This window comes from Sebastes umbrosus, chromosome 5, assembly GCF_015220745.1.
Source record: "Sebastes umbrosus isolate fSebUmb1 chromosome 5, fSebUmb1.pri, whole genome shotgun sequence".
Taxonomy (NCBI): Eukaryota; Metazoa; Chordata; class Actinopteri; order Perciformes; family Sebastidae; genus Sebastes; species Sebastes umbrosus.
The window spans coordinates 12,542,590-12,561,467 of NC_051273.1; positions in this window are offsets into that span (position 1 = coordinate 12,542,590).

Consider the following 18,878-nt stretch of genomic DNA (forward strand, 5'->3'; position numbering starts at 1 on the left):
AAAAAAAAATGGTCTCACTAAGTGAAATGGCTTCTATGGGGACTAACATCATCACACAAGAATACGATTGGGCTCATTGGATCCAGAAGAATCTCATCTTTACAGTGATACCAAATCAAGGAAATTCCAAGACGTTTAGACTGTTTAGGGACCCCGGTAAGTAGAACTATTCAAACACATAATTTTTAGTATAGGCGAAAATAACACATTTATACTGCATAACAAATGGACTCAATACAATGAAATGGCTATTATGGGGACTAACATTATCACACATGAATACAAATGGGCTCATTGGATCCATAAGAGTTTCAGCTTTACAGGGATACCCATATTTGTAATTGTAAGACTGTTTAAGGACCCAAGTATGCATAAATATTCAAACACATCATTTTAGAATAGGCGCCATAGTTTTTGCTCAAAACTTCATGTGATTATCATAAAGTGAGCATGTCTGTAAAGGGGAGATTCGTGGGTAACCATAGAACCCATTTTATTCAGAGGACCCCTTCGAAAATAGCCATGCCAGTTTTTCCTCGCCAAAATTTAGCCCAACTTTGGAGCGTTATTTAGCTTCCTTCCCAACAAGCTGGCATGTCATGGTTGGTACCAATGGATTAAGTGGATGGATCAAGTGTTTGTAGTTTCATATGATGCCGGTACCTTCACCCTAGCTCTAACACTGAACCTGCTAGAGCCTCTGAAAAACAGTAAAGTCGGTCGGGCTCGCCTGTGATCCCGCAGATCTCAAAGGATTAAATCCAGAAAACAGAGAAGTAAGTCTCAAACTAGTGATGTCATAGGGTGTAAAGTCTGGAGCTGCTTCATAGATAAATAATGGTGGACTGATTTTGTCGACCCACAGAATGTTTGTTTTCTTTTTTTATATCCAAATGAGCTTCATTCTATTCAGGTGTGAAACAGAAAATGTACCCATATACTCAGAACATTCCCCTGGGTGCTCTTAGTGTCATGTTGAACATCTCTCCAAAATAATTGTCTATGGAGCAGTTCCACACTTTATACCCTATGACATCATACATTTGAGATTTAGCTTTCTAGTTTTTGGATTTGGGAGAAAGTTGTTCATGTTCACTAATATTTTTTGGACTGTCTCAAACCATAGGCATAACATGTATGAATTTTGAAAATGGGCATAGTTCCCCTTTAAAGCTACTTTCACATATTTCCTATATGTTTGCACGTTTAAGTCACCCATCTAATTTTCATTCGCAATGAGTTTCTGGGATATTTTGTTTACACATACTATTTATGAGCAGTCGCTTAGTTTTCTGTATAGCTGAGCAATCCTAATTTTCCATCACATTCCTGAAATAAACCAATGCATTGCAAAAGCCATTGGTCATGAAAAGATGAATATTACTGTGGCAGCATTTTTCTGAATCATTATGCATTAGCCGCAAATAGAGAGCATATCACACCGGCTTCTCTCCCCTTCTAGAAATGCCCGGAGAAATCCAACAATTTTTTGGTGGCAACAACTATTGAAAAATTCTGAGGGGACAGATAAGATTCAGGATTGGAGTCGCGCGGCACATTAATTTTCTTTCCCATATGAAATCACGGTGGCAGCATTCTCCCCCTAGAAAATGCTTGGCTCTGTATTTTGTCACCTTATTAGTGTCTTCCTGTCCTGCCGCTGCTGCGGGTACTTTCCATATGTGACAATCTGACAAGCTGTGGAAAGCCACTGGGCACTTTCAGGTGAGGAAAGTGTCACAGAGGAGCGATGAGGACTATGTTGAAAAATAATAAATTCCTGCACTTAGTGAAGCCTATGGGGCCATATCTTCATTTATGCTTCAATACCCCTGGTTATTGTAATTTATATTATTAATGTGTAGATGGATATTGAAGATGGCATCCGCTGACAATTTGCCAGGAAGAAGACGGCTGGTAAAATTCATATTTCAAGTTGCTGTAATAAGAGAAAGGAAAGTTTTCATATCATTTTTAGAAAGTAATGTGCGCTCTACAATGCATTTATCTTTTGTCTCTATTAAAGCACAACAAGAGCCAGAAGCTTATACAGAATGTACACATTCACTCACACACACACTTCTTGTTTTATTAAAAAATAATGTTATCTGCCATTCTCCTTCTTTTCTCCCCTAAAGTGAGAGCCAGCATGGAGGCGTGAAAAAAACTTCAGAGGACGCGAGTGAGGGGAAACTCTGCAAACGGGTGATTCACCAACTGGGATCAAAATAATGGTACCTGTCATTATTCCATCTACTCTTCTGGCATTGTCCTTTTGAAGTCCTCTCAGAGGCATTAAATCACGGTTAATTAACATAATAGAAACGCTAATGGCAGCAGTGCAAATCACAACAGTGAGCGAGCTTTAGCGGTAAACAAGGACAGGCATTGATTAAAAAGAAACTTTGTTGAGTTGCAGCGTGGAAAAAAAGCAGAAGAGTTGCTCTTTGATTGTGGAATTTCATTAAGGGATATTTATTGCATATAAACACACATTTAAACGGAGCCAGTGTTGACAGATGCACCATTCATAGGCGTTATCGCATCCGTGTCTGCGCCGAGGAAGACTGACATGTATGCCTTTGCACAGTGCAGCCAATTATTTCCCTCTCCGAGCGAGTACCGCTGTGCTGACTCTCAAATACTGACACATTCAGCAACAGCGTTTGAGGAATATTTTCCCCCCTTCACCTTCACACTCTCTAAGAAAAGGAAAAAAAAAAAAAAAACTGCTACTTCAAGTGTGCGCCTTTTGGAATCGAGTTATTTCAATCAGTCTTGCATTGAGTCCTCTAGAGGTTTTATCACAAATACCTTAAAAGCTGCAATTATTATATTTATCCTCTCGCCCGTGTTGTTGCCGTTGCTGCAAAAAGCCCCGAGGAGAAACACGGGAGGCGGAAGCTGCACAGAAGCACAGTTCAGGGGATCAGAGATGACAAAAGGAAATCAAGCCTAGAGCCCAATCCCACTTCTGTTCGTGCATCACATGCAGTAATAGGGTTCACATAAACCTCATTGAAGCGTGAATTCATAAACACCCTCAAATCCACCTTCAGCACTTTTCATTGTAAACAATTTAAAACATTGCCTGATGGGAAAAAGGCATCTGTCACCGTGACGCTTCGCTCCTTCTCAAGCATATTTAAAAAAAAAAAAAAATCTGCCTGACTTACCATCAGAACGATGACAGTTTCTTAAAAAGCGTTGATCATACACTGGTTTTGCCTCTGCCGACTGTTTCTGTTTTGCCTGAGGGGGACCCAGGAAGATCTGAGAACACCCATCTCCATACCTCTGCACCTTCTTACAGTCTTTTTGTTCCTTGTTAATAATAATAAAAAAAGGCTCACATTACCACACTGACATATGTAAACAACACATGTGCCTCATGTCTTCAGAAAACATGGATGATTCTAGTGAAAACACATTTTCAGTGGAGTTCTTAACCACTGTGATACTTCAAAATTACTTCTTTCTTTTTTACCATTAAGAGACTTTGAACAGCTTTTCACTGACGTCAATTGATTTATAGCGCTACACCCGTGGCATTGCTTCACCTCCTTGATAAACAAAAGCGAGGCCAAGCGAGAGACGCCTGTTCTACATATCAGTCAGCAAACCACAATTAGGAAGGGAAAAAAAAACAATGACAAGCTGTCGCTGTGCTGCCTTCATCCCCCTACCGCAATGCACAGCATGATCCGCTGGCTGGCTGCTCTCATCTGACTAAATGCTGAATTTACGAGTCTTTAAATGAATACTTTAAGGAGGGAGGATTTACATCCTGCTGTGGTGACTTAAAGAGTTTTTGTTTAGCATTGGTTCTGACAAGATGACACCGAATATTTACGATTTGTCTTAATTTGCAGAGAGCCGTTCCAACGTTATGGAACACACTGTAAAATTCTACAAGAGAAAACAATATACGTATGTAAGATTGTCCAAACACGTGTCTGTCCTTGCTAACTGCAATAAACAGCGTGTCCGTTGACTTAGATTGGAGTGATGGAGGCTAGTTTTTGCTTACTCCGTTCTTTCTAAAAAAAGCTTTCTGACAGACGCAGATCATTCAAAGACGAATACTTGGAACGTTTATGCTTTTCCAGATGGTTACTTAGGTGATCATAGTTCTGCCACGACTTGGCTGAGACAGGTCAGACGTTGAAGAAAATGATGTGCACTTCACATAGGTGCGGAATTATCAGAACAGCGTCAGTAAAGAAAACGCACACACTACTCCATACCACAATATTTTTATTGACTATGTTTCGATCCTGGTTGGATCTTCGTCAGGTCAACTTGTTGTTCCAAAAACCAATAGGTAAACAAGCTCTTTGATGGCAGGTGTAGTTCATCCAAAACACCAGCATGATAAAAACATCCACAAACAATTCACAATTTGATAAAGTACATAAAAACAGTACTACAAAAGCCATACTTCTAAATTTCAAACTAAATATAAACATCATGTCATATTCATCCTCACATATCAGAAAACCAATCATCTACGTTCAAAAATATTACTTTACATTAAGGTAGAGGAAAAAGGAAAGAAGAAATATTCAATATATTTAATTCAATAATCAAATTGAATTGAAATTGAATATGTGTAAAATAAATTGGTTTTAAAACACCCTTCTAAATCGGTTATCTATATCAAATCTCAATATGCTGTAACATTTCTTTTCTTTTTTACAAATACATGTGTCAGAATATAGAAATATAGCTGTATATAGGAAGAGCCATCATAGTACAACCACCATTATTTGTTTTAGAGAAAATGTTTGATCTCAGATTCAGACCTCTAGGTGTGAGAGTTTGGAGAGGGAAAATAAAGTAGATTTCTCTTTGGAGTAAGAGGGTATTGCCTCCTCTTCTTGGAGATCTAACGAGCTTGATGTCAATGTATCTGGATGATTTGCCTCTCCGAAATACACCGCCACTGGGCTACACTGATCGTGGTTCCGGATGCAGCTCCTGTGATCTACGATCCTGGTTTTTGGTGCCTTTTGTGTTTTTCCTACATAAGTTAAGCCACATGGCCATTTTATGAGATAGATTATGGAGCAAGATATAGTGCCTCTTACTTTCATTGTATTTCCTGTTATTGGGTAGGCGTATGTGGTTCACTCGTATGTAAAATTGCACTGAATGCATGAAACACACCGATAATATTTCGAGACAGGTCAGATTACACATTAAAAAAAGTTTGCAGTCTTTTTTAGCCCAGTATTTCCACTAATCTACATCTACATTAGACAATTTTTCCCGTCATAATTTATGTCCAATGTTTGTTACTTACGCAGGAAGTAGTTGGCTATGCCCTTTTATGAAGCGAGGTGGAAAGTAAGAGTGTGGATGTGGGAGTGGTGGATGGGTATATAGTGCATCAGACTTAAGGCCTTTACACACGAATAAACAACACAATAATCCCAAATACTTGCCTGCAAATATTATATGTCTAGGGCTTTTATTGTGAAAGGTAAGAACGGAAGGAGTGGATCTGGTCAGCACTGCCTTTGTTTTAAGGTTTAAAGGAGTAATAAAGTTTGCTGTTCTGGTTCGGACTACGGAGCCTCCGTGTTGTTGTTTCGTAGATACAGGTGCCACTCAACCTGTTCCGCACAGCGTAATGTGTAAGGCCTTTTTTCATGGTGCGAAACTCAGAAAATTGTTAGGCAAAAAAAAGCACACCACAATTTTGCTTTGTATTTTTCATGTTCTGTGTGAAAGTATTCGTGACAAAAGCAGTTTGAAAAAATATATTAATGACGACGAATTAATTGTACAAAAAAAAAACGCTTCCAGTGTGGAAGGGCCTTTAAGCCAAAGTTATACTTTCCGCGCCAGCAAATACCCGAGGGTAGGCTCTGTGCGGGTGTCTGTGTACCGCCAATTTGTTTGGCCACTACGATCTAATGTGCATGTGTGGAACGCATCCTCCAAACTGACAGTACAAACAGAACTACTATGCGTCCGTTTGGGAGTATAAGCAAGGCTTTATCAAATATAAGCAACCATGGCGTCCAAAGCATCATGGAAGCATGTCATAGTTATTGTTAAACTTGGTGAGAGAAGGCATCATAAAAACACAATTGGTTGTCTTTTAAAACGACATGGCACAGAGGATAACACTAAAAATTGTTGTGGTTGAACACCCCCCGGCTATTGGGCCATTTTTTGGCTGACACAGCGTCGTCTAAACCTCCCCTCGAGGGGGTCGAGCACATCACTTAAGTTATAATACCTCTCCAGTGGCTTCCAGTCTGACAGAAAATATATTTCGAAATACAGCTACTTAATTATTAATCGCTAAAAGGAGCCAGCACGGCTTGCTGGTTGTTCACAAAATTAAATCCAAATATGGTTAAATTGCTTTTAGCCACAATGCTACACAGATAAGTATGAAATTTACAAAAGATCTGTCTCAACAAATAACTTTTAAATCAAAGCTAAAACATATAATTGGTTGTCATTGTGCTTAATGGAACTTGAGGTAGCCCTTTTTTTGTTGTTTCATTTCTTTCTTTCTTTCTTTTTTTTCTTTTACTCATTTCTTTTAATTTATCTCTTGCCATTTCTTTTGATGTTTTTTTGCATTAATGTATCATCTAAGGTGCTGTTATTGTTTTGCTAAAGCTGCCTTGCTTCTCTTCGGTGTATTGCAGTGATGGCTTAATTGAACCTCAGGACTCATGATTTCATACAATCTCCCAATCATGTGACCTCAAGGTCCTTCAGCATGGTGTATGCAATCAAAAGAGACACTTATTTGATCTACCCTTTCAGGGTCACCATCAGCTTGCATTAACCACTCAAGGTTTCAAGTGTTCTACTGTGGATCCGCAGCCAAACATCTACCTACTGACATACACCCAAGGACAACAGACAGAAAAGGGTTAATAGGGTTCAGGTGCCACTCATTTGGTGGTAATCAAACCTTCTGAACTTCAAGCTGATACCTGTGACCTCGTGGACAATGAACCCCCCCCCAAGTTGTCATGAGAACAAACATCTCAAGAACATGACAACAGAATATGAACTAGTCATGCCAGTGTTCAATCTACCAGCTCGCATACAAATGTTGTAGGATTTCTGGGAAAATGTTCATGGTCTGGTTAAATAAATCTGTAGTTTTCTCACATCCAGTCACTCCCTCCTGACCTGCAATAACCTGCCATTCCACATCACCTTTCTGCCACACCAATCTACTCACCTGTTCCCACTTCCCTCATTACCACTGCAGTAGTTTATGTAACCGGCACATTTCCAGTCATTCCCTGCCACCTTGTCATTGTTGCTTTGTTGCTTTTGCTTTAAACCTGAATCCTGTAACTTGTAATCTGTACCTTCCTTCCTTCCTTCCTGACTGCCAGTGAGCCTATGTACCTTCACCTTCTCAGTAAATCACTGAACTCTTTCTGTCTGCCTGGACCATCTGCATTCGAGTCCTCCTGCCTTTTGCTGCCAGAATTCCCTGGCTGTGACACTCAGATCAAGTTTTCAAACTGCAATGTGAATTCAAATGGCTGTCCTAAAAGCGAAACAAAATTGCTTCAATTTAGGTTGAAGGACATGACAATTTCACTTTTGATATATTGGAAAATCTTTTTTTTTTTTTTTAAAGATCATTTTTTTGGGCTTTTTATTGAGAGTGATAGTGATAGTGGTGAAACGGGGAAAGAGAGGGGATGACAATGCAGAAAGGGCCACAGGTCGGATTCGAACGCTGGGCCCCTGCAGTAAGGACTCGCCTATTTGATACATGGGGCGCCCGCTCTACCAGGTGAGCTAACGCGGCGCCCCCAATATATATATTGGACAATTTTAAAAGAAAGCTGGTGGCTTTGACCCATGCAAGCTGTATGGCTCTAGGAGGCAATGTCTGCCAATGTCCACCACTTTGATACCATGATGCTAACATTTTTGGCGTTTAGTGAAATGTCTCAACAGAAATTGGATGGATTGCCTTGCCATTTAGTACAGATATCCTTGGCGCCCAGAGGATGAATCCCACTGACTTTGGTGTTCCCCTGACTTTTCATTTAGCACCACTAGGCGGTCAAAGTCTTATCTTATCTATTGAAAAATCTCAATATCTACTTGATTTTGTACAGACATCCATGGTTCTCGTATCCTAATGACGTTGGTGATCCCCCAGTTTGTGTAGCACAACCAGAGTGAAATGTCTCAACTATGGATTGCCATGAAAACCTGTTCATGGTCACAGGTGAAAATTTGAAGTTGTCCAATATACATTTCTGCTCCTCATACAGTACAGTAGGCCTACGGTAACTATTTTGCATCAGCATTTTAGCTTCATCATTGTGAACATGTGAAGCATGCAGATGTTAGCATGTAGCTCACGGCACCAGTGTGCCTACTGTAAGTACAGCCTCACAGAGCCGCTCGCATGGCTGTAGTCTTGTTCTGGTTTATCTCATGTTTCAAACATCAGAGACAATGAAAGCATCACAAAGACACAGACTTTCTTTTTGATGAAATGTAATGAATGGGCTTCAGGTTACAAAAGCACTCACTTGGTCCTTGAGCATGATTATCAATGATGCAAGAGTGAAAAGGGAGGACACAATGAACTCACTGATGTGCTCCACATCACTGGAGGGAGGGAGTTGAACATAAAACAGAAGCTCCATCACATCAATAACCACTTCTGCTCATGCAACATGCTTCTGACTGTGGATACTAGTTTGAGAATATTACTTGTTCTACTGTTTGACCTTACAGTAGCAAAGTCATTAAATCTGACAAATATTATTCAAATATTATTCTGGTTAATTGTCAGCATTATCTTAACCAGCCACACACAATATCCTCTTTGGGCAGGAAGGAACCACCATTTTTGTAAAACATGTCTTTAACCTTTAACCACTTAAATGAAATTTTTTCCTTGCACTAAATGAAAATGTAGTATCATATTGTTCCCTCTAAGTAACCTATTTCACAGCCTTTCCGTCTTCTTCCTGCAGCTACAGTACAAGTTCTGCCTCTTTTTACCTATTCATACTAATTCATATTAAAGCACAGAGCGAGGCAATCACTCACCACTGTGCTGCAGTGACCCATTCCCCGGCAAGGAGAATGACTTGAAGAGCAGCACAGATGATTTCATGAGACTGCACCGTCCACCCACCTTAACTAATGACTTGGAAGTAATGGCCTCCAACAATTTTATATTTTTCATTGACAGTCCGCATTACAGCATCATAGAGAAACTAGGCTGTGATAAAGGAAGAGACAGATAGAGAGGGAGGAGAGTTCAAGTATAAAATAAGTTCTTGACATTGTCTGCTCTTGTCTTCGAATAATTATCATGCATTTTGTTTATGATTTAAAGCCTGTCTACTAGAAATTGCATTCATTTATAACATTTTCAAAATTGCTCGGATTGCTTTACCTCAATCCGCGCAAATTTGCATTTGTTTGCTCCCACTGGCAGCTTTCCATTTACTTTGTATGCAGTTGCACATATCTACAGTTTGCTTCATAATTCTGAATGTATCTTATGGGGGAGGGTTGTCCAACTAACCCTTTTTTTAACCATGACTACCAAGTCTTTTCCTAACCAAGAAGTTTTAAATTACCTAAACAAAACCACAACTGAAAATGCATACATGGCAGACATGAAGAAGTCGCTTCTGCAGATGTCATTGTCAGAACGAGCTGTAAGATTTCTTTAGCTTACAGGTCGGGGGATTTTGTAGCCAACAACTAACAACACGTTGGATGCATAGGGCACAAATCATGCACAAATCCAGCGCTTTGTGCACCAAACCACTCACCCTGACCTCCCTACAACTCGTCTGCAGTATTGGAAAAAAACATTGCTATAGTGAACATGATCTAAGTAGCAGTCATGTTTCTTGTAAAACATTCGGCACAAAAATAAAGCAGCGTAGAGGAGATAGGGTTGATAGCTCGGTGTCCATTCCCAAAGTGATGCTTTTGGGTGATGGCCAGCCTCTGAGGTAAACATTTATTTAGAATAATAAAAAAATCAACATCTTGCCTCAGTGAAGAAGATCTTATGCCAGTAAATTAACATTGCTGGCATCATTATCAGGCTCGAGGGTATGAAGTTATTTTGTCTACAGTATGTACTTTTTCCCCAGCATTGCATTGAGGAAATGTGGTATACTGCATGAATAAAACATGCTCACTATTTCTTAACACATTCATGCAGAGCCACAGTTCAGTACAGTGCTCCGGTACCTCTGCCTCAGGAATATAAACATACTATTGCAGTGTATTTCTCCCTTAAATGTATTTCACAGGTATTCTGCTCAGATCCTCACTCTCATTTGCTTGTGCTATGTTCCAATTTGTTTTTTTCTGTGCAAAGAATTTAAGTTCCATTTTTCATGCGGTTAATTTGCTTCGATTTTCCTCACATTGTGTTTACTGTCAGTGTCTGCCGTTAAGGTTTTATAAATATTCAGACATGAGAAGGCAAGTTTGCAGAGGGGGGAAACTTTCCATCAGGAGGAAGGGGAGACATATTCATATATTTTACTCAACTACAGTCCTGCACTCAGGATGTTACTTAAAGCTGCACCAATCAATACTTTTTTTTTATATTAGCGATGGATTAAATGTGTAATATGAAAGATGTTGCTCATACTGATGAACCCACAGAGAATTGACTGACTCCGCAGTTCCCCTCAGCTCTACAGATAGAGTAGAAAATATGCTTCTTTAGTGTCTTTCAGCTAATTATTGTCGTTTTGAGGCCCTCAACTTTTGGTTCAGTCTCACTACTCTCATTATTGGCACCAGACAGCAGACCAGAGGGAAACAACCAGTCAGAGCTGATCTGGAGTACCGATCTTGCCGTCTCTGATCGGAGTTTGCGAGTGATTGACAGCTGCTCAAACAGTCAAACTAGGCAGCGCTGATCAAATATGAATCAATATTCTGTTACTGTAATGCCTATTTCTAGAAAGTTTTCATAAACATATTGTAGTCTACTGTTTAGCTGTAAAATGAGAAAGTTTGTGACCCGGCAGCCATGTTGAGATCAGTTGAGGAAACACCTAGCACCGCCAACCAGCCGGAGCACAGCCATTAGGAACGCTCTCTCTCTGAAATGACCTGTGATTGGCCAAAGTCTCCTGTCATGGGCTAGATTTTTTAAAGCCTGAAAACAGAGCCATGAGGAGGTGCAGAAGTCTAGTTACCGCTCAGAATACTTGAATTACAATATGCTGAAAGGTTATTATGGAATGTTTGCCCAATGATGCCAAAAACATTCTGCCTACTGCAGGTTTAAGTATAGAACTTAAATAAAAGTACTTTGTCACCACCATTGCTTTTCAACCACTACTACTCTTCTAAGAATAAAGCGGAAGTATGAAAAGAAACAAAAGACCGATAGAGAAAGTGTAATACATGTTTAATCACTCTTAAAGCTCGGCTCTGAACACTGTTTACCATTTTCATCATGAAATACCTTACATGAGAAGATTAAGAAGCCCTCTCAGTAACCTCAAAATTGGTCCTGTGGGGTCTAATTATGGTACAGAATGTACTGTTCTGAAACATGCTATTTTACTTCCCTTTGTCTGAACCTCTGTTTGGGGAATGTTTCGCAGACATTTCGTTTTATTTTCTAATTTGCTGTTCTTGCATTATTTACAGAATCTTTATGAATCCCCATCTGATTATTTATTTTATTTATGAGCGGTAGTAATAGATCTGTTATGCTTAACTGGGGCAGAGGAGACCACTTCTAACACCAATGGGTTTTATCTGCTGCTTCAAAGCAAGTGTTTTATGTGTTTAACACGGAGTAGGAAGTAGGAGAGCAAGCTCAAAGAAAAAAATCTTAATTGCTTTTTAGAAAGTGTTTGCCAACAATAAGTCAGTTTCTCATTTCAGACGGGGAATAAACTGAAAGGACGATTATTTAGAAGACAAATGAGCAGGTGCCTTGACAAATGGCCGTTAAGCAAGCAAAAAAAGCACATCATTGCTTTTTTACTTGTCTGTCTTGTTTGACAGCTACAAAAAGGGCGAAGTGCTGTTTCCTATTTTCGAAGCCAAAACACTCATAAATTACACTCAGTTATTATCGCTGGGTACATTTATAGAGCATTCTTTTGTTCATGTGGAGAAGCTTACAATATATGAGCAAAGTGTTATGGTTGCCATAGAAGACATCAGCTTGACTCAGGTTTAACAGCAATCTTTTTAAGCACACACGTACAAAATTGCCAAGGCTGAGAATCAAGAAGCATCACACATTTTCAGTCAATAAACAGTGATTTAGGTATTTTAATTTACACCCCCGAGGTAGTAAGCAGTGGGCTACCTCCGGATACTGAGAAGTGAAGCCAATGTGGAAGTGGCTTAAACTTGCATTCTACTTCATTGCATGCCAAAGCAGTGCATCAAAATTGTAGATGTTAATATGTTTAAAGAACAATGGATCAAATGATTACATATAATGTGAAAGGCGTTGCTTGTAGTGACAAGCCCTAGAGAATTATCATCCGATTCTCTGTTTCCTTCAGTTCGCTGGAGCATTTTTGTGCCTTTCAACTTATTCTTTTGGTTTTATGGCCTGCAGCTTTACTATTTTTAAGAGCCAAATACTTCTCTCAGGAGTTGGTGGAGAGCAGACCAGGTTAGCGAGAGAGTGAATATTGGACATACACTGCATCGTGTACATCACGTGACCAGAAACCCGACTCCACAAAAACATATCAAGTCTAAATAAGAAAATCTTTGCTAACAAGTTTGCCAACTTTTTTAAGGTCATTATATGTTCTTATTTACAGCTTGTTCTACTGCACCCAAGTTAAAACAAAACAATCCATTAATACTTCTTTAGATATTGAAATTTACAGTATTCATAATGTAGAACGGCTCCTTTTGGGCTGTTTGCAACCAATGTAGTTGTGACAAATATAAACAGCAAACCACGACTGCAACAAATAGAAGCTGTGTATTTATAGTGTTTGGGACATACTGAGCATTCAGTACAGACAGGCAGACGAAAAGCGCTTTATGGACATTTTGATACTCGCATTGTGAAACTGGGTCGCCATTGAAATCCATTATACCTGCAATGAATGCAGAGACACCTTTTAAGTCTCCAGGGGTTGAGCGTTTGATGACGGTATTCCTTTAATCTGTAATCTAAATAGTAGGTGTATCTGTCAAATAAATGCTGCATAATAAAATATAGCATATTTCCATCTCAAAGTATAAGTATAATTTGGCACAAAATGGAGATACTCAAGTAAAGTACAAGTACCTCAAAATGCATTTAAACACTCGAGTAAATGTACTCACAGAAATGTGAGTCACAGCAACTACCACCTGGACCAAAACTGTCTCTAAGCCCACACTGCAGCCAAATTTAAACTGACTGTGACATAATAATTTGGGGTTTTGCCGTCACCGTTGTATTACACTTTTTTTTTTTTTCTCTCATATCACAATTAATAGTCTAAAGCAACTAAGGCATGTGAAGACGCGTTTGTCATCTCACTGAGCAACATAAATTCAACGGCGTCCTCGTGTAAATGACCAAAAAAGTCATTTATTGCCGCGGCTCCCCCTGAGCTCCCTGCAGGGGATCGGAGATGACAAGAAAATGAAAGCTCTGACAGCGTGTCTGAGCTTATTTGCAGTGTTGTTGTGCATCTTATGATGAAAAAAGTACCGGAAAGGGCCTAAATTGAAGAAAAGTAATTCATTTTGCTTTTCTAGTTGATGAAGCATCATACTTCATCAAGGTCATCCACTCCACGGCTGATGAAATTGATCTGAAGGCAATAACATTTTAGCTCCTGACAAGAAACAAGTCACTCATACATTATGCAAATGGTAGTCAGTAGTTAGGTGGCAATGCAAGTCTATCAGGGAAAGGAGGCAGAGAATGTCAACAGCAGCATTATAATAAAAGTGATATCTTCATTGTTGAAACATGATTAGTTAGTGATGTGTTTATACTCGTCAGGTTTGCTACTTCTTCACCTTCTACTTCTTGGAGTTCTCCCTTCACCACTATTGAATTCACATCCGCTATATGCTACACAGACCTATAGAATGAGTCAACTTTGCATAATTAGTAACCGGGCTGGAAGTTGTGAAAGATCAAGCAGAATAAAGTCCCCTCACAGTAAATTAGTCAAGATGCTTTCACAGATCACATATCTTCCAGGGAAATTATAAACAATAGGCCAACGAAAGTGCGTTGGCGTTTTTGTCAGTCTATGAAATATTTCTCAGAGGTCCAAACTTCTTAACCATTGAACCTCAGTAGGAAGCGACAAACATTCGGTTTTCCTTGCTAATTAGTAAAAGGAGGATGCTAATTAAGGCTCACTCTCTTGCCTCTCAATTAAAATAATGCAATGTACTAGTGTAACTATACAGATCATGTAAGGTAGCTCATTTGCATAGCTGACCTTCTCAATTCACACATTGACACATGCCTGTAACTACAATCCTGCCCTGCTTACCTTCCACAATCACTGAATTCAGTAGCTGTCAATTTAGTGTTGAATGCGCTCTAATCATTTGAATAATTATAACTAGGGCTGTCAATCGATTCAAATATTTAATCCCAATTAATCGCATGATTGTCCATAGTTAATGTCGATGAATCAAAATTAATCACACATTTTTTATCTGTTCGAAATGTACCTTAAAGGGAGATTTTGTCAAGTATTTAATACTCAAATACGCTTACTTTATGCAAATGTATGTATATATTCATTATTGGAAATCAATTAACAACACAAACAATGACAATTATTGTCCAGGATCCCACACAGGTACTGCATTTGGCATAAAAACAATGCTCAAATCATAACATGGCAAAGCCCAACAGGCAACAACAGCTGTCAGTGTGCTGACTTGACTATGACTTGCCTGCATGTGATTATCATAAAGTGGGCATGTCTGTAATGGGGAGACGCGTGGGTACCCATAGAACCCATTTACATTCACATATCTTAAGGTCAGAGATCAAGGGATCCCTTTGAGAATCGCCATGCCAGCTTTTCCTCGCCAAAATCTAGCATTACTTTGGAATATTATTTAACCACCTTTGTGACAAGCTAGTATGACATGGTTGGTACAAATGGAGGTTTTCTAGTTTAACAAATTAGTGGCATTAAAACAGATTTTGCATTAATGGGTTATTAACGCGTTAACTTGCACAGCCCTGATTATAACAAGAGTAAAGTGACATTAATTGTATTCTCACTGTCTCATAGTCTTTTTAACAGGGCTATCAAAAGCAAAATTAATAAAGGATTGGTGGTGGTGGAAAAATTCTTTATTTTTGTTATTGTCAACAAATCCCATGAAAAGGCCAAAGCCAACAATACGTTTTTGCATCTCTCAATAATTACCTTCTTTCTTACCCTGTCTGTGACACTCAGCCCCAAGCTCGTTGGTTTCTATTGAAGACACTATACTTTTACATGTAAAAAAGGCCCAGTGGGAGTTAAAACATTACGCAGAAGTAAATAGTGTTTTTGTTGGGGACTGTTTTCAGCGGTGGATTAATCCACTTTTGGTGCTCTAGCGACTATTTGGGGCAGCAGGACGGCGTTTGTGGGATTGATCACAAACTAAGCTACAGTTACCCAGTGTAACAGTGGGGCTCACTGATGTGTTTTTAATAGGTTTTGGACAACTATGGGGCTCTAGGCACACTGCAGTATTTCCATGTCTATGACCTTTAAAGTTTTTCTTCACACTAATCTGGTTATCGTGTGCAATGCAAACTTACTAAAGCCTTATGATTTTAGTGATAACATGATTTCCTCCAAAGCATCCCAGGCGTGTTACAGATCACAGAATGGCTTTATACGGCGGCAGCCAAACAGCGGGCTAAAACACCAGCTGGAGACAGAACTAGATAAAGAGATTGAGAGAAAACACGAGCGTAAGTGTCTCTCTGCCTGCAGTGCAAGTGGGCTTGAATTATTTTGCAAAATGTAATATTTTCTGAAAGGTTTTGTTGGCAGTCCAGTACACCTCTAAGTTAAAACTCAGTCAGGAAGAGGGCGGTAACATAAAATACATTGGACTAAGCCACCCTTTAGCAGATAAAGAGTACTCAACGGTGTATTTGGCCCTGCTCACAGCTTCGTTTCTTTCCATTAATCCCTCCCTTGTCGGTTCAAACCATGACGAGGATTTCCATATTGCTGCTCTGCCTGCACTGATGTGATCAAGAAGCATTTTGTACTGGATTTGCAGTATTGGAATTTTGAAGTCTCTGCGTGAACTAATGCGGACCCAAGGGAACCTTAAACTCTACAAATACAGCATTTCATGTTCAAGCAATATGGAATTTGTGTAATTGAAACCGAATAAGAATTCTCTGCCACAGTAAAATCTGTTCAGTTAATCCTATTTTGACTGACAGCATAATGTTTACGTGTGACTATTTATTCTCAAAGTCATTGCTTGATATTGGACTCCAGGATGTTATATGAAGCACTGGCCATTTCTGTAAATGTCTATATCCGGTATGAAAAAAAAGGGAAGAAGAAAGACATGTCAAAGTGATTTGTGTCTGTTTGAGAGTCCCAGGAGGGAAGAGCTGTGTTGTAACGCCTGTAAAACACCTCCCAGCTAGAGAGATCTGTCTCCAGAGGATACACATGCAAAAACCCTGTCAGCATGTGAGCTAGAAGAAAGCAAAAGCCAACCTTACTCTAAAACTTTTTTTTTATAAAGAGAATGGCTGAACGCATTAAGAACAAAAGAAAACGCTGACAAAGGTGAAGCGCTGAAATGTGTTTGTTCCTGTCTTGTGCCGTGTATTAAAAAGTATGGGAATTTATGAGTGAGTGCAGACATTCACTCTGTGTTCTTCTCTCCACTCCAATTTCTCCACCGGATGTACTCATGATGAAAACTGAAGCATGAAACTAATATGCAGAATGTTTCCTCTTGTGTTTGAGCCCTCTTGATGCAAATCAGCACTAATGATACAGTCAAGACCATTATCGAGAATGAGTGTGCCTCCAAGGTATCATTCACCAGTATTTCAAACAAACGTGGAACTAAGAAAGTACGCTTGAATTTGATAATTGCAATTGTTCTTGCACAAGCTGAAGTTGATTGTCCCCATATATGGCTTTTTTTAAAGATTTTTTTTTCTCAACATCATGACACTTCATATCAAGAATAGTACCGATGTAACAAATTACATTTGGTTGGTCCCATTTAAGGCTATATATAACGGGGTCAGGCCTATGTTCCTTGAGCACTTTTGATTTTTTCTTTTTTTTCAATCCCAAATTAATCTCTATGTTCCCTCAGCCCCAGCCTTGGCCAATGTTATAATATGTCAATAACTTTTTGAAATATCACGCTAACAATACCCAATAACAGACAGTCTGACTAGTACTTGGTTGGTTGGCTAGGTTGATGCATGAGGAGTGAGATTGGTAAGGTTTAGGGTAAGAATATCAGGGTAAGCCAATCAGAGGCAGAGTAGGGTGGGCCATATTCACGTCATATGAGATGGATGGTAGAGATGGGAAAGTTGCCTATGTTTATGAGTTGTGAGAATGTACGTCATCCGACAGCTCAAGAGGGTTGATTGCAGGGTTGGTTATGTGACATTCAAAAATCATGTGCATTAACAATGAGTGTAAGTGAGTGTTTAAGTAAATGCTCAGCACTACTTGTGCTGGCTGGAGCAGGGTATTTTAATGACTCACTCACACACGTTGTTTTTTTAACACTCCTCCATAGTGTGAATGGCTTTTAGCCCCAAGCAGTCTTTCAGACTGTAGAGGAGCTATTAAACAGGCTACTTAGTGAAGAAACCACTCTCTTGAAACATGATTTGTAATTATATTTTCGTAACAAAATATAAAGGCTCAGCTTTAGTGGATACCTTAAGTTTCAAGCTCAACACTGTATTAAAGTAAAGGGCTACCCAGAAGGCAGGAAAGTAATACGTATTATAGAATCAAGACCTTTTCTTGTCAGTTTTAATTAATCGCTAAAAACTGATTTGACATCAGACTTTGACTAGACCTTTAAAATCTGTTTGTTGATGCACATCAAAGAAAAAAGGTCCATACTTGTACTGTATGGAACAACAGGAGTCCACTATTGACTGGTACATATTGACATAAGTTGACTCACGTTCCACGAGCGACCGTACTGCCCCTGGATTAGAAAACCACTGGTCTATTGACTAATGTAGCTAAGCAAACCAGTACTACATATCTGTGATATCTGTTGTTGGTGCCTTCTGTAATTTTTGCTGGCAAACTAGTGTTACTGGTACATGTGTATGATACATACATGTGTATGATACATACAATGTACTAATACACAGAAATAGAAATAACAGCTAGGTACAAGGGCAACAAAGCCGGACAATAAAGACAGTACTTATGTACACAAGTAGTGAAAAAATGGATGTATATATAAATATTATATAAATATAAGCTATATAAAAAGTACCAATAACCAATAATAAAATAAAAATAAAATGTCTATATACAAGTCAAGCGTTCTGTCAGTTGTAAACATTACAATAGTGCAAAGAAATAAATACTGAATGGATATAGATGGACTGGATGATTTTGTATAGTATGTACAAGTAACAATGTCTCAGGGCCAATGCTGTATATACACCGTGTAGGATTTATATTGGCAGAGACAGATATATGCATATTGAAAAAAATGTGTACATTAATAACTAAAATTAAAATCAATAAATGGCAGCAGTGGATATGTTGGTGTTAGAGGGTTATTGACAGTGTATGACTAATTCAACTGTCTATCAGAATGACAGCCTGCAGGTAGAACAGGTTCAGTCCAGTTTTATTAGTCATGTTTTATTTTACATATTTATTTTC